Consider the following 14215-nt stretch of genomic DNA (forward strand, 5'->3'; position numbering starts at 1 on the left):
ACAACTTTGTAGTTGCACAGTTTTTGCATTTTCCATCACTTAGCAATACTTTGCAGTGGAAGGAACTTGTTGCAAATGGAAGAACAACAGAAAAGTGAAATTGGATTCATTCATGTATTTTCCCCCCATTAGTGAAAAAAGATGATGTAATACTGATTCAAGTACAATGTGACTACACGACAGCCACAATCTTGTATTTTATGCCCCACCAACAGACAGCTTTATCCTGCCAAAATTGCTCTTTAGCAGCCTCATGTGATAAAGTACTAATTATCAATTAGAGCAGAAGCCTAGAGAATAATCTGTAGGGACAGGTCTATATTGATCTAGACGTGGATATAGCACATATCTGGTTAAGAGACTATCTAAAAACTCCATCTACTAATCAGATAAAGGGTTGAGTGTTTGGATGCTCATAAAATTATCACAACCCTTTATAATAGTAATTTAAACGAACACAGCATTTTATATTAAGAGCAACTCAGTTTTTCAAATTATTCTGCCCGCCTCTATAAAAATTAACTAGATAACTTTTGAAAGAATAAAAATAATATTTATGTGCATTTGTTACATATCCTCCAAAAATATCTTCACCTGCCATCACTGCTGACACGTCTATTGTTAAATAAATAAACCACCTGAAAATTTCCCAGCATATTAATCTCAATTATGAAATATTTGAAAATAACATTTTCTCCTTTGAGAGTGCAGCATTGTTCTACTGACGGATCTACAAGGAGTTTTTGACACTCAGTTCAGACTGCTCCTGAAGCAAGTGTCCTACTCCAGTATAAGGAACATTCCCATCTTCTATGTGTTATAGCACATGAATCCTCATGGCGAAGCCTAGCGAAGGAGGTTTTCTCAGAATCAAAGTTTTATAATTAGATATGTTTCATAAATTTATTGTTTGTTAATTTGGGTATAAGCTGACTCAATTTGCATTTTCCAAACTAATATATAGCTTATAATGATGTCTTTCTTCGGTATTTGCATTTTCCTGGATTTTCCATGCAGTTCTTGTCTCAAAAATGCACAGAAAATGCACATATAAGTCTAAAATACATTTAGAAACATTTGGAAATAAAAGATGGTTACAGTTGCATATCATATTTCACTGCATAATAGTCGCACTCCCCTTTTTTAAAAGGCGGTTAACTATTATAGGAGGAAATACAGGAGGTCTACAGGCTGGCAGCCAAAAAAGACTCTCTAGGCCTTGCCTGCTTGTGTGCACAGATGGGTGAAGGCTTACCCACACCAGCCAGCCAGAGCTAGGATTCCTCCCTTGTCAGCCAAGGGAAGTCTCCTAGCTCTTGCGCCTTCACCCAGCTGCACAACTGCTCATCGGAGTTACAGGGGCTGCTCTAATGGGCAGATGCAAGGGGGGTGCACCTATTATGCAAGGAATCCTTACATCCCAAAACCAAGGCCCAAAAAGGGTGACTACTATGCAACTATCATGCGATTAAATATGATATTTTTGAGGAAAATAAATAAAATATATTTAATATTAATTCACACACGCACCCTAAAATACAGATTGATGTAGCAGCAATGCAGAATAAGTTTATAACTAGGCACATTATGACACTAACATGGGTAAAAAATAGACTGATCTGTATCGCTATAATCCATCTACTATGTGGGTGCAATATATGGTACTTTTCCTTCTGGGAAAAGCACACCCAAAACATGAAGTAAATGAATTAAATTCCAATTTCAACACAGAATTTTTTCAGTCTATAAACTGGTGTAAATCAATACTAGATAATATCTAGTAATCCTTCTTTTATTACTGTGTTTATTGCATATATTTGGAAGTAAATTTGTGTGTGCATGCATATGGTAAATCGGTTTGTGTGGAACTAATGTGTGAGAGATGAGTATAGATCAATTTTAGATCATTTTTCTTCAATGTGCGTTGCAGGGTTTCAGAGCATAAGCACCCATTTACCTGATGACATATTCATATATGTAGGTGTATCTCTTAGGGCTTGTGCACACTCTGGCCAGAATCCAGTTGGTGCATTACACTGGAATAACCATGCTGATATAAGTGGTAGCAGTAGGAGAGAAAAAAAGACCACCGAGCAGTAGCCAAAAAGAAAGCAAAGTATTTTAGGAATAGGCTGCCATAAGCCATTACTTTTGTCCACCTTCCCTCACATCTTTTTATGAGCTTGGAAAAATGCAGTACCTAGAATATATCAATGGGGTTCTTGCTGTTGACAGAAATCCCCTATAAACCCGGTGAAGCATAAATATCTACCAGTATACTATGTACCATTTCAGACACAAGAGAGAGAGAATGGAGGTGAATAACCGGCAAAGGTAGAAAGTTTTTCATGCTTCAATACTGGCCAATTAGTGCCAGTATTGGGCAAGTGAGCCATGTTGTGCATGGATACTGTCTAGCAGCCATTGCACTGTCTATCAGATGTTTAATATAAGGAGACGCTGGATAACTCCTTAAGAGTCTGTAAGTCTGCTAATGTAATACTGCAGTGTAATCCCAAAAGGATTCTGGCTATTAACTTTTACCCCTTGGTTCATGTACCAAGTGGGTAATTGCTCTGTTTACCTCTAGGTAGCAGCAGGCTATCTATAAGCAGTGCTTAGAGCTAATTCTTTACAGGTAAGTGAGAACCCACTGGGGTGAATTTCAGCCTACATGAGCCAGGGAATATCCCCCTTAGGAAGATAGTGTGCGCACAAGCCTTAATATATAATAGAACTTGTGTATGGATGCATACATCCAAGCACTTAAATTTATCAGCATGCATTTGCTTGCCTTAGGATTGGGAATGTATGTGTATGCCCGTTTTCTGCATATGCATGTATATTAGCATGACTCTGATTTTGTGCCTGAGGGGTCAAGGTGTGTATACATGGGGCCACTTTTAAAGCTACGTTCACTTCATAGAGACCTCATAACCACAGTGTACTAGCTAAGATATTCCATTTTCAATGTGTAAATCTTTGAGTCAGATAGAAATCATTATAGAGTATGCCTTTTTGCTCGTACTTCTCATATGATGGTAATACATCTTATGCATGAATAACTTGACACATCTAACATTAGTTTAAAATCTAGGACTGAATTTTACAGATAAAGCTATAGTATAGTTGTTACTATATTGTGTAAGTCAGCTTGTTTTCAAGTCTGCTTCGTTTTTTTTCAAGAACTTGCATACCAAGATTTTCAGCTTTATTGTGTCCATGTTTTCTTGGAAGTGCTACTGAACTCAGACTGACTTACTTCTAAATATGGGTGTATCAGACTAAATAGACTCCTTAGCACAAGTGATGTAACTGCATTCCCAGAGCTAAAACAGTTCTTTGACCATTTAGCCTGTGGTCTCTTGGTTTTACTTTACTACCCTGCATCTGATCACATCCAGCCACTTCTTCAAGTTTAAAATCAGCAAAATCTGTTTTGTACGTGCTCACTGTCATTGAATGATAGCATAAATATAAGATGTTCAGAAAAACAGAAAAGATAAAATGTATCTTTGAAAGAAAATTTGATCCCTGGAGTTCTAATAAACTCCAGGGAGCAATACCAACAAGCCATACAAAAAGAGCATATGATTTTAGATGCTTGTATAATCTGTATATGCACTTATAGCTGGGACCATCTGTGACATTAATTCTATATGGTCTTTGGAAATACTGTTGTGAATTACTGACTCCCAAATCTGCTTCAAGGATATATGAAATCTTTTTTCTATTTATCAGTGGTAATTCCCTCTTTTCATGAGTTAACATAAATAATACGAAAACCAAAATTGACTAAAATTGTTAATGTGTTTCTTTCCATCTCTCAATTTTCATGAGTATTTATGAAAATAATAATAATAATAATAATAATGCTTTATTTATTTATATCCTGCCCTCTCTCCCCAAAAGGGACTCTGATAAGCTTACAGCAAAACAAATACAATAAACGACATAACATAATAATAACACATCAATTAATAAAACAATATAGCACAATACTGTAAAACATAAATAAATAAATACGCAATTTAAAATACTATGAGGCCCTTTAAAACCAGTATGTAATGTCCTTTAAAATCAGCCATTCCTATGACCAGAGTATCAAGGCTATAAATTATCTTCTTAAACCCATCAAAAATCCTGTCCCATAGGGTAGTTGATATTTTTAGCCATTAATAAAAGGAGATTTCTACCTCTAATACTTTCTACATAGCTATGCTATTTAGTAAAGAGTGTAGTAATGAAGTGTTTAGTTCTATTTAACTCCATTTAAGGGTTGTAGATACAACTTTGTTCTTTTAAATGCAATCTCTCAACAATAGTATAGAATTTAAAATTTGATACTTCAAAATCTCCAAGAAGGGGCCTGGTCATATTTGTGGTGTTAACCAAGAGACTAGATGTGATAAAAATGCATCTAACATACTGATAGGAATTGAAAATATTTGATGGTATTTGTTTCCTTAAGACCATGATGTAGTTTGATAAAGTGGTACTATTTTTTCTAGATGACTGGATGCTTTTCAATAAAGTAGATATTTGTGGTTAACGAGGACACTCTATCTTTATGTAATAGAAGACAGACAGCCTTCAAAATGCTTACAGAATTGGTTCATTATTCACAAAGACATGAACAAAAATCAAATTTTAAGCACATTTAAAAATATTTACAGCTATGTTAAGGATTGTGGATCTTTATAATGTGATATAGTTTTGTTGTCTAAAAAGCAAGTGAGAGGCTTTGGGCCTACTTTTGCATGGCTTACAATGTTTATTCGTTCTGTGTTTTTATCAAAGCACCTTGAAAGAGGTATTTCACATGTACGAATGCTTATGAGCACATCCAAAGATCATTACAGCATTGATTGTCTGGGGTTATTAAGGCTATGTTCTTATTTTATCGTGGCAATGTTTACAGTGAGTATGCTTGTGTGCTGAGTGTTTTAAAGAAATGAATGTTATTCATTTATTTATTGACAACATTTCTACCCTGCCTTTCTCCACCTCAAAGGGGACTCAAGGCGGCTTACACTTAGGAAACTATTCAATCATCTAGCAGACATTTTAGGGAAATATGTGAAATATTGTATGTCAGACACAATTATCTATGATGCAAAAAAGTGCCAGAATTTCATCTGGAGTTTATTATTTGCATGAATGAAGTACTGGAATGATTAGGGGGTGATAGAGGAAAAGGAAATATAAGAGAATCTCCCAGATTTCCTATTGAAACTCTTAACAGTGGCCAATTCTCACAGCCAGGTCTACTCAAGTTGTTTCAGATATTTTTAAAAAATCAATTTATCTGCCATCTCTGAAGACACATCATTTGCAGAAAAATTGTGTATGACACTGGCCACCCATAGTTACTGTTGCATTTTCACAACCATGATACCGATGATGGCAAAAGGTGAAAAATTTACTACTAGATGCATTTAGAATCTTATCAGTTGAAAAGAGCCACAAGAGACATCTAGGGCTAGACCAGTCACCTGCCATGCAGGAATAAACAATCAAGTCTCTCTGGAGTGTTGTGGAGGCTCCTTCTTTGCAGGCTTTTAAGCAGAGGCTGGATAGCCATCTGTCAGGGGTGCTTTGAACGTGATTTTCCTGCTTCTTGGCAGGGGGTTGGACTGGATGGCTCATGAGATCTCTCCCAACTCTATGATCCTATTATTCTAAGTCACACCTAAAATATATCCATGCAACCTGTTTAAAGAACTCTAGGGATATGGAAATACCCTCATTCTCCAAGGCTTTGTAGTCCACTGCTGAACAGCTCTTGCAGTAAAAAAAAAAGTTTCACCTAATGTTTAGATGGAAGCTTTCAGAAGTCTTATGCCCTAATATTTATGAAAATGTAAATGTGAACTGAAATTTTCTCATATGACAACTTTTAATTCATTCTTAAAATTTATCACTAGATGGATTGTTTCCTTTTTTCTTTTTCTTTTTTTTTTTCGTGTCAAGAGCGACGAGAAACTGCAAGTCGCTTCTGGTGTGAGAGAATTGGCCGTCTGCAAGGACGTTGCCCAGGAGACGCCTGGATGATTTGATGTTTTTAATCATCCTTGTGGGAGGCTTCTCTCATGTTTCCTGATGTAAATCACTATATCTCATATTTCGCTTTCATAAATCCTAAGAAACAGATGAGACTCTCCAGCAAAACATCTACACTTTCTGGAAATTATACAAAATAGAAAGATATTAGTCCATTAAAATCAATCATGTACAAAATACTAGTCATAATTGTGCTGGGGAGTTTCAAATGCTTTAGCACTGTAGTTACAATGCTTCACAGAATCCTGTCCCAATCCCCCCAACCCCCCTTTTTTTCTTTTCTTTTTTCTTTTTCTTTTTCTTTTTGTTTGTTTTTTGAATAGCAAAAAAGAAGTATCCAGTAGAGAGTGAAGCCTATTCCTTAGCCTATTTATCAACTGACCAGAAGCACCTCTGTCTTGTCTGGATTAAGTTTCTGTTTGCCCCCCCCCCCCCCCCCCCAAAAATCCATTGCAGGCAAACAACAGCTTCCCTGGATTTAACTGGCAGGAAGTAGCTGAATGTCACCATACTAGCCCCTCAAAGATATCTAGATATCTCCATGTGCTTTGATGTGTATGTTAAATAGCAGAGGGAATCAAGAAGGAACCTCAAGGGGCACTGCAAGCTAATAGTGTTGAACTAATAGTCTCCCAGTGCCACCTTTTGAAATTGCTCCTCCAATGGTGCCTTCATGAAACACATCCCCCAACTCCAATTTCAATTACATAAAATGGAATTGCATCTTAGTATAAAGAAACATCACTTTTTTGTGCATTACCATTTTCTCTCTATGTGTTTAATAAGCTACAATGCATGAGAAGCTAACTCTAGTGGTCATAGGGTGAATCAGCTCCACAAGGATTCTCTCTGCAACTTCATATTGTACAAATTAAAAAGTGTTCATTGCAAGTAGAGAAATCTCTGTAGCTTGTATTAACTATGGCATCCAAGTCAACATAAATACACAGTGTTATACAAATTGATCAAAAGGATCTAGAAAATAACGCATATTTTATTCAGTCTGGGATAGAATGCAATATGTCTCTGACTATGCAAAATGTAATTTGGTACAAGTCTAAAATGCATTTAAGGTATTGAAGAACAATTCCTCCATTGCCATCACATCCATGAAGTAGGTTTTCAAATTGATTCTAGACAAAAGATAGAATGGTTTGCATTCATTTATTTCACATTGCCCATGATTTAGAGAAGCTCAATCAAAATCATTTTTACCCCTTAGCATATGTATGAAAATGGAGCAGTGACTACAATTTTAGTATAAAAGGTTTAAAAGATTTGTTAATTGTTAATTTAGCTTAATAATTATTTCTGTTAACATTGATTAGGGAACATTTTAACACATTGAATTGCTATTAATTGTTCATGTTGGAAGCTATTGGATTGACAGAAAAAATAGCATACAATACTTAGCTTAATCCAATAACCTGGAAGTGCCACATTATGATGTTAATGCCTTCAAAAGTACTGTTTTGTAAGATCATTCCCCCAGATAGCATAATCCATCTATGTATCGCTCCCATAGCTTCATTTCTAGCTGTGGATGGTTAGATTTAAAGTTTGACATTTTTGGAAAGTGCCATGTTAGGAAAGCTTTTAATAGTGGTTAATAACCATTGAGATTAAATTGTGCGACTATGTGCTGGTTCTCATTTCTTCTTCCCACCATTATCATACCTGGTGATATCTTATTCACCCTACAAACACCATAACATGTTTGAGAGTGAATGTCATTTTTAAAAATCTTGTCAAAATGCTGCTAAAAGTGCCTAAATGCTCAAAGAACTTTTAAAACAATTAGAATGCATTACTGGTAACACCAAAAAGGTAATTTTAGCACATATTCTACCCCATTGAAATTGGTAATTCTTTTGTGCCATCACTCCCTTCCTGTTAATTCCTTAAAGGCAACTGTGTTGTTTCAATATGTTTCTTCCCATTTCTGAAATTGAGCAACGATAACAACACAAAGTATTTTAAGTGGTTTTAGAGTAAATTGTATTTGGCATTGTGATAGCTGATGTCTTCTTTTTAAAAAAAATCATTTCTAATGTTAAATTTTCTTCAAGTACGTTGCTGTAGTCACCTGGACCCGACTGTACACTGTTAGATTAGTACAGGGGTCCTCAAACTAAGGCCCGAGGGCTGGATGCGGCCCTCCAAGGTCATTTACCCGGCCCTCGCTCAGGGTCAACCTAAGTATGAAACTACTTAAAAGCACACAATAACAACAGAAACCCTAACTCATCAGCCAAAACCAGGCCCACACTTTCCATTGAAATACTAATACATTTATATTTTGTTAAAATTGTTCTTAATTTTAATTATTGCATTGTTTTTAAATGTTTTTTGCACTACAAATAAGATATGTGCAGTGTGCATAGGAATTCATTCATTTTTTAAACTATAATCCGGCCAACCAACAGTTTGAGGGAAAATTTGAGGGACTGTGACCTGGCCCTCTGTTTAAAAAGTTTGAGGACCCCTGGTCTAGTACGTTGTAACTAGCATTTGAATTTAGGCCTAAGTAATCAGAGCAGTTGGAGTCAGATCCTTAACAAAAACAGAATAATCCTTTTAGATAAAAAATAAATAAATCCCAAACTACAATAAACTTGCAGGGTAACATACCCCCTCCCAAATCCTGTTCTTAGAGAGACAAAAATTCAGTCATTCCATTATATTGCCTCAATATAATGAGTAGTATTATTTATTTTTATTTATTTATTTACAGTATTTATATTCTGCCCTTCTCACCCCGCAGGGGACTCATGGCGGATTACAATGTACACATATATGGCAAACATTCAATGCCAATTTGATATACAATGTATACAGACATACTGAGAGGCTGTTTAACTTTTTCTGGCTGCCAGGGGAGCTGTCGCTTTCATCGTCCATCTGCGACACTGATGAAGTACTTCCGCATTCCCTGCATGCTTTTGCTGGAGTCTTTTTTATGGCCTCATAAATTAGTTAATTTAGCCTCCCCACACAAGGTGGTACCTAATTTTCCTACTTGACAGATGCAACTGTCTTTCAGGTTGCAAAAGTCGACAACAGGCTACACAATTGGTTGAAAGCCCACTCCAACCCGGGCTGGCTTCAAACTCATGACCTTTTGGTCAGAGTGATCTTAATGCAGCTGACACTCAGCCAGCTGCGCCACAATCCCAGTGCTTTTATGAATACATTTTGAAAATTAAGAACTATATGTATAAATTTACTTCTTCGTACTTATATAACTTCCCTCTCAAATTCATTTGAGAACAGAACTCACAACTACACAGAATGTAAATGTTTCATTTCTTGTTGTGTGCCTTCAAGTTGCTTCTGACTTTGTGGTCCTACAGCGAACCTATCAGAGAGTTTTCTGAGGCTGGGAATATATGACTAGCTCAATGTTACCCAGTGGACTTACATGACTGATGGGATTCATCTCTGCAGTTATAGTCCATACTTAAACCACTACCCCATAGTGACTCTCAAATATTTCATACCTCAATGAGTCTCGTCACTGATTGCTTCATATGCACAACCCTAGTATCACTGTCAGACTGAGAAAGGGATTTGTTCTTCCTCCTGGCTATTGGAGCTACTACTATCAGAGCTGTTGTACTTATACAGTTAGATGTATCCCTGTACATATAATCAGACCTGAAAGTCTGTATCACCTGGTACATGCTACATAGTACACTATAACAAAAAGTAATCTGCATCAACAAAAATAATTAAATTAATCATTGCTGTTTCTGAAAGGAATAATATTGTAAAACTACAAACCTACCCTTAATGGAATCACTTGTGCCTCAGGTTTAATTTATATAAAATATACTACATACTTAAAATTGGTAGTTTAATTTACAGTAAAATGGGCACATTCACTTTGTGCACTGACTCAGACATGTTTGTTATAACTAAGACTTCCTTACATCTTTTCTCCCCTTTATTTTTCTGCTATAGTCTGCCCTTTCTCTTGTTTCTCAACCTGGGGGTCAGGACCCCAGGGGGATTTCGCAAGCGGGTATCGGGGGGGGGTCACCAAAGATCATCAGAAAACACAGTCTTTTCTGTTGGTCATGGGGGTTCTGTGTGGGAAGTTTGACCCAATTCTGTCATTGTTGGGGTTCAGAATGCTCTTTGATTGTAGGTGGACTATAAATCCCAGCAACTACCATTCCCAAAAGTCTATTTCCTCCAAACACCACCACTGTTCCCATTTAGGCATGTCAAGTATTTGTGCCAAGTTTGGTCCAGATCATTGTTTTAGCCCACAGTGCTCTCTGGATGTAGGTGAATTACAACTCCAAAATTCAAGACCAATGCTGACCAAACCCTTCCAGTATTTTCTCTTGGTCAAGGTAGTTCTGTGTGTCAAGTTTGGTTCAATTCCATCATTGGTGGAGTTCAGAATGCTCTTTGATTGTAGGTGAACTATAAATCCCAGCAACCACAACACCCAAATGACAAAATCAACAACCCCGCCCAACCCCACCAGTTTTCAAATTTGGGCCTATTGGGTATTTGTGCCAAATTTGGTCCTGTGAATGAAAATACATCCTGTGTATCAGATATTTACATTACAATTCATAACAGTAGCAAAATGACAGTTATGAAGTAGCAATGAAAATAATGTTATGGTTGGGGGTCACCACAACATGAGGAACTGTATTAAGGGGTCACGGCATTAAAAAGCTTGAAAACCACTGTCTTACAGAAGGAATTTTGTCTTTCTTTCTTTCTGAAAAATAATGTACCCCTTCCCAGTTCACTGATCTTGTATGCAATAGTGCAGTGATCTAGTATTGCAAATGTATACTATCTAGACCCATGATGGTGAACCTATGACACATGTGTCAGCATTGACACGTGTAGCCATTTTCGATGACACACACCCGCATGCGGCTGCATACAGAGAAGATGGGGCCGCATCCCAAGAAGGACATTTCATCCTCAGCTCTTACACCAGCATTTTTCTATAATGCCAAGATATATGGCATTATAGAAAAAGCAGGTAACTTAAATAATTAGTTTTTGGTTTATTAAATACAGTTATATATTTCAATAATATATTTTTGTTATTAGACTATAAATATCATGAAATTATGGGTTTTTCTCGAAGTGACACCCCATTCGAGTTATGCTCGGTTTTTTGGCAAATATTGACACACCAAACTCAAAAGGTTGCCCATCATTGATCTAGACAGAGAATGTTGAAGCAGGTAATTGTGCTTCTCATGTGTTTTCCTATTAATTTTGCAGTATAGCTGTCTGACATGAATCTACTAGTTTTGCTTGCATATCAAGTATGTAACGTGGCAGTGACAATAAAATATGACAGTATGGATTGCCTCAGTTCAGTACTTCAGTCAGTCAAGCCAGCCATGCATTATATAATACTCAATTCTGTTTCTCTTTCTACTTGGTCTTCTATTTCATTCTTCTCATAGAGCCAGTCACTGCACTGTAACTGCTGTGCACACTTCGCACTAACTGGATTGTTTTGGTGATCAGCCCGTTAAGATAGCTCTTTTTTTCAGAGATACATATTTATTTTTGTATTTTTGTAAGCTTTGAGATTAACAACAGTAAGAGGAGGCAGAACAGGGAAATAACTAAATATCAGTTGTGTGCATGCACATGTACATGATGAAAAGATGATATTCTGTCTTAGAGGAATCAATAATACAACAAAATACCATTAAATCCCTCAAAACCGAATTCAAAGTAATAACTTCTAAATATAAACTGGAAAGCCTACCTCAAATGATATGTGCTAGGTAGAATGTTTTATTCTAGCCTGGAACTGGCCTGTCGTTCAGATTCACTGCCACTTGGAACTAAGTCAACAGAGCTTGCTAAAATGGCACAACTACTATTTTAACTGAAGCCATCAAGTATTTCATTTATGTCTCCAGTGAGACTATAATTAACAGTGAATTTAATTAAAATCATGTCCATTTGTATACAATATGTATATAGTATACATAGTATAGCTTGCATTTATTGTCTATGAATCAAGGGCCACTTTCTCATCTCAAGAAAAACTCATTTACGTATTTATGTGCAAACTAACACTTGAAAAGAGACAAATGGAATGGATGGCTTTTTAAAAGATTTAGATAAATTCACAGATAAATCCAACAATGGCTATCAACTGTAAAAACACACACACAAAGAAACGGGGTAATATACCAATTGATTACTGCCAGATGCAAAACTTGAGTTTATGTATTTCAGGCATTTTTAACTGACCACTCTTAAAGAACTAGAATGGGCAAATGGTGTGGCTGAACAAAGAAACAATATCCAAAGGAGCACTTTCAGCAGGGAAAGTATGACACACAAGCTGCATGCATTCACTGAGACTTTTTTTATTACCCCACACCCCAAAAGCTGTGCTCCAGGAGAAGAAGTTTAGGAATATATTCCTCACTCCCACAAATGTCTATGAAAAACCTAAGTTTGCAACTAACAATGTGACCTCTCTAAGAGGCATGTTGGAGGGAATTGACCCTTACTTCGATACAGCTGCTTGCTTCCGACTTAAAAGTATGCCAAGGGGATACAGTTAGTGAGTGGTACAACCAATCATGCAGAACAGGCATGATGCAACTGGAATGTGTGTTATTTTAAAAAGGAGAAAAGATAGAATGTGGCTATACCAGGCATGGGCAAATTCAACCCTTCTGGTGTTTTCAACTTCAACTCCAAGAATTCCTAACAGCCAGTAGGCTGTTGGGAATTGAAGGAGTTGAAGTCCAAAACACCTAGAGGGCCAAAGTTTGCCCATGCCTGGCCTATATAATGCAAGCCACTGTATTTTTAAAAATGCAATCCCATTCATGCTTATTCATAAGTAAATTACACTAACATTTATAGGACTTATTTCCAGGTGTATATAGGATGTCAAGTAAACTTGGACAAGATATCAGTAATAGCTATAGTACGTATTAAAGACACATGATATATCAGAATAGGAAATGAAAAAAACTAATATTAATATTTTTATCACCATGAAAGGCTTCTAAGAGCAGAATACAAAGAGATAGGAAAGCATAATTGTTTGATACTTAATTATAAGTACTACACTTAACCAAAATGCACCAATAACTTGCACTATACTTCAGTTTTACATATGTGTTGTATGCTTGAGGCACCCTAAAAGATGAAATCCATTTAAAATAGCACTCAATGCAACTAAGTACAATGATTCTGGATTTTCTGCCTAGCATCATCACCTGACAAGACTGGGAGGGGCAGTCACAAGATCCATTAGATATTGTTGAACTAGAACTCCAAGCAGTTCTATGCAGTACAGACGATAGTTACAATCTAACAACATCTGGATGGCTACATGATTCCTATCTTTGTTCTGTAAATTTCAGTAAGAGCTTAGTAGTCAGTAGTTGTTTGAAGACCAATTCATATGTTTGACCTTTGTTTTAATGCAGTTAGCAAAAATAGACTGAAAGATTATGCTTACACGTTTGGCTAAATACTTTAAAGTCACATCACTTCTGACATCAAAGTGCTACAGATGTCAATCATGGCTTTCCTGTGTCTAATACTTTGTTTAAAAACAGTGTACTGATTGATAATTAACGGGTTCAATTCAGCACAGTCATCATTTTGTTATTTTCAACACATGTCTCATTGGATTAGCATCCTATTCAGGATACAACAGATTGTATGTATAAATGTCCACCTTGGATTTAGCACCGATTTAGAGTAAATATAAATTTACAAATACAACAGATAAAATGTCTGTCTAGAAGTCTGTGGAGCAAAGCAGAAACCAATGGCATATAGAAATTCCAGGTTCATTTACTAACATTTCCAGTTAAAAGTTTAATGGGTAACAGCAACTGAAAGACTTAGCTGAGACCATGGCAGGATACTGAAATGCAGGGTAGAAAGACTGTGGATTGGGTTAGCTATTGTTCTATCTCAGGACCCCTCTAGTCTGATCCCAAGCTTTGTAATTCATTGGGAATTGCAGCTATGCTTATCTGAAGCATCCATTTCTATACAAAATACTTTGTGACTTGGTTGTGTTTTGTTGTTTTTTTTTTAATTATTTCTTCTGAAATTCTGGTACAAACTACAACTTTTAAAACCTTCTAACAAGTATGTGGGGTTTTATTTCAGT

At 36.3% G+C, this 14215-nt stretch overlaps 1 protein-coding gene across 15 annotated transcripts in view; it reads left to right on the forward strand.

Moving 5' to 3' along the window:
• Positions 1-14215, forward strand: part of CACNA1C (calcium voltage-gated channel subunit alpha1 C) — a 527762-nt gene that overhangs the window by 468789 nt on the left and 44758 nt on the right. The window lies entirely within an intron of this gene.

This window comes from Anolis sagrei, chromosome 5, assembly GCF_037176765.1.
Source record: "Anolis sagrei isolate rAnoSag1 chromosome 5, rAnoSag1.mat, whole genome shotgun sequence".
NCBI classification, from domain to species: domain Eukaryota; kingdom Metazoa; phylum Chordata; class Lepidosauria; order Squamata; family Dactyloidae; genus Anolis; species Anolis sagrei.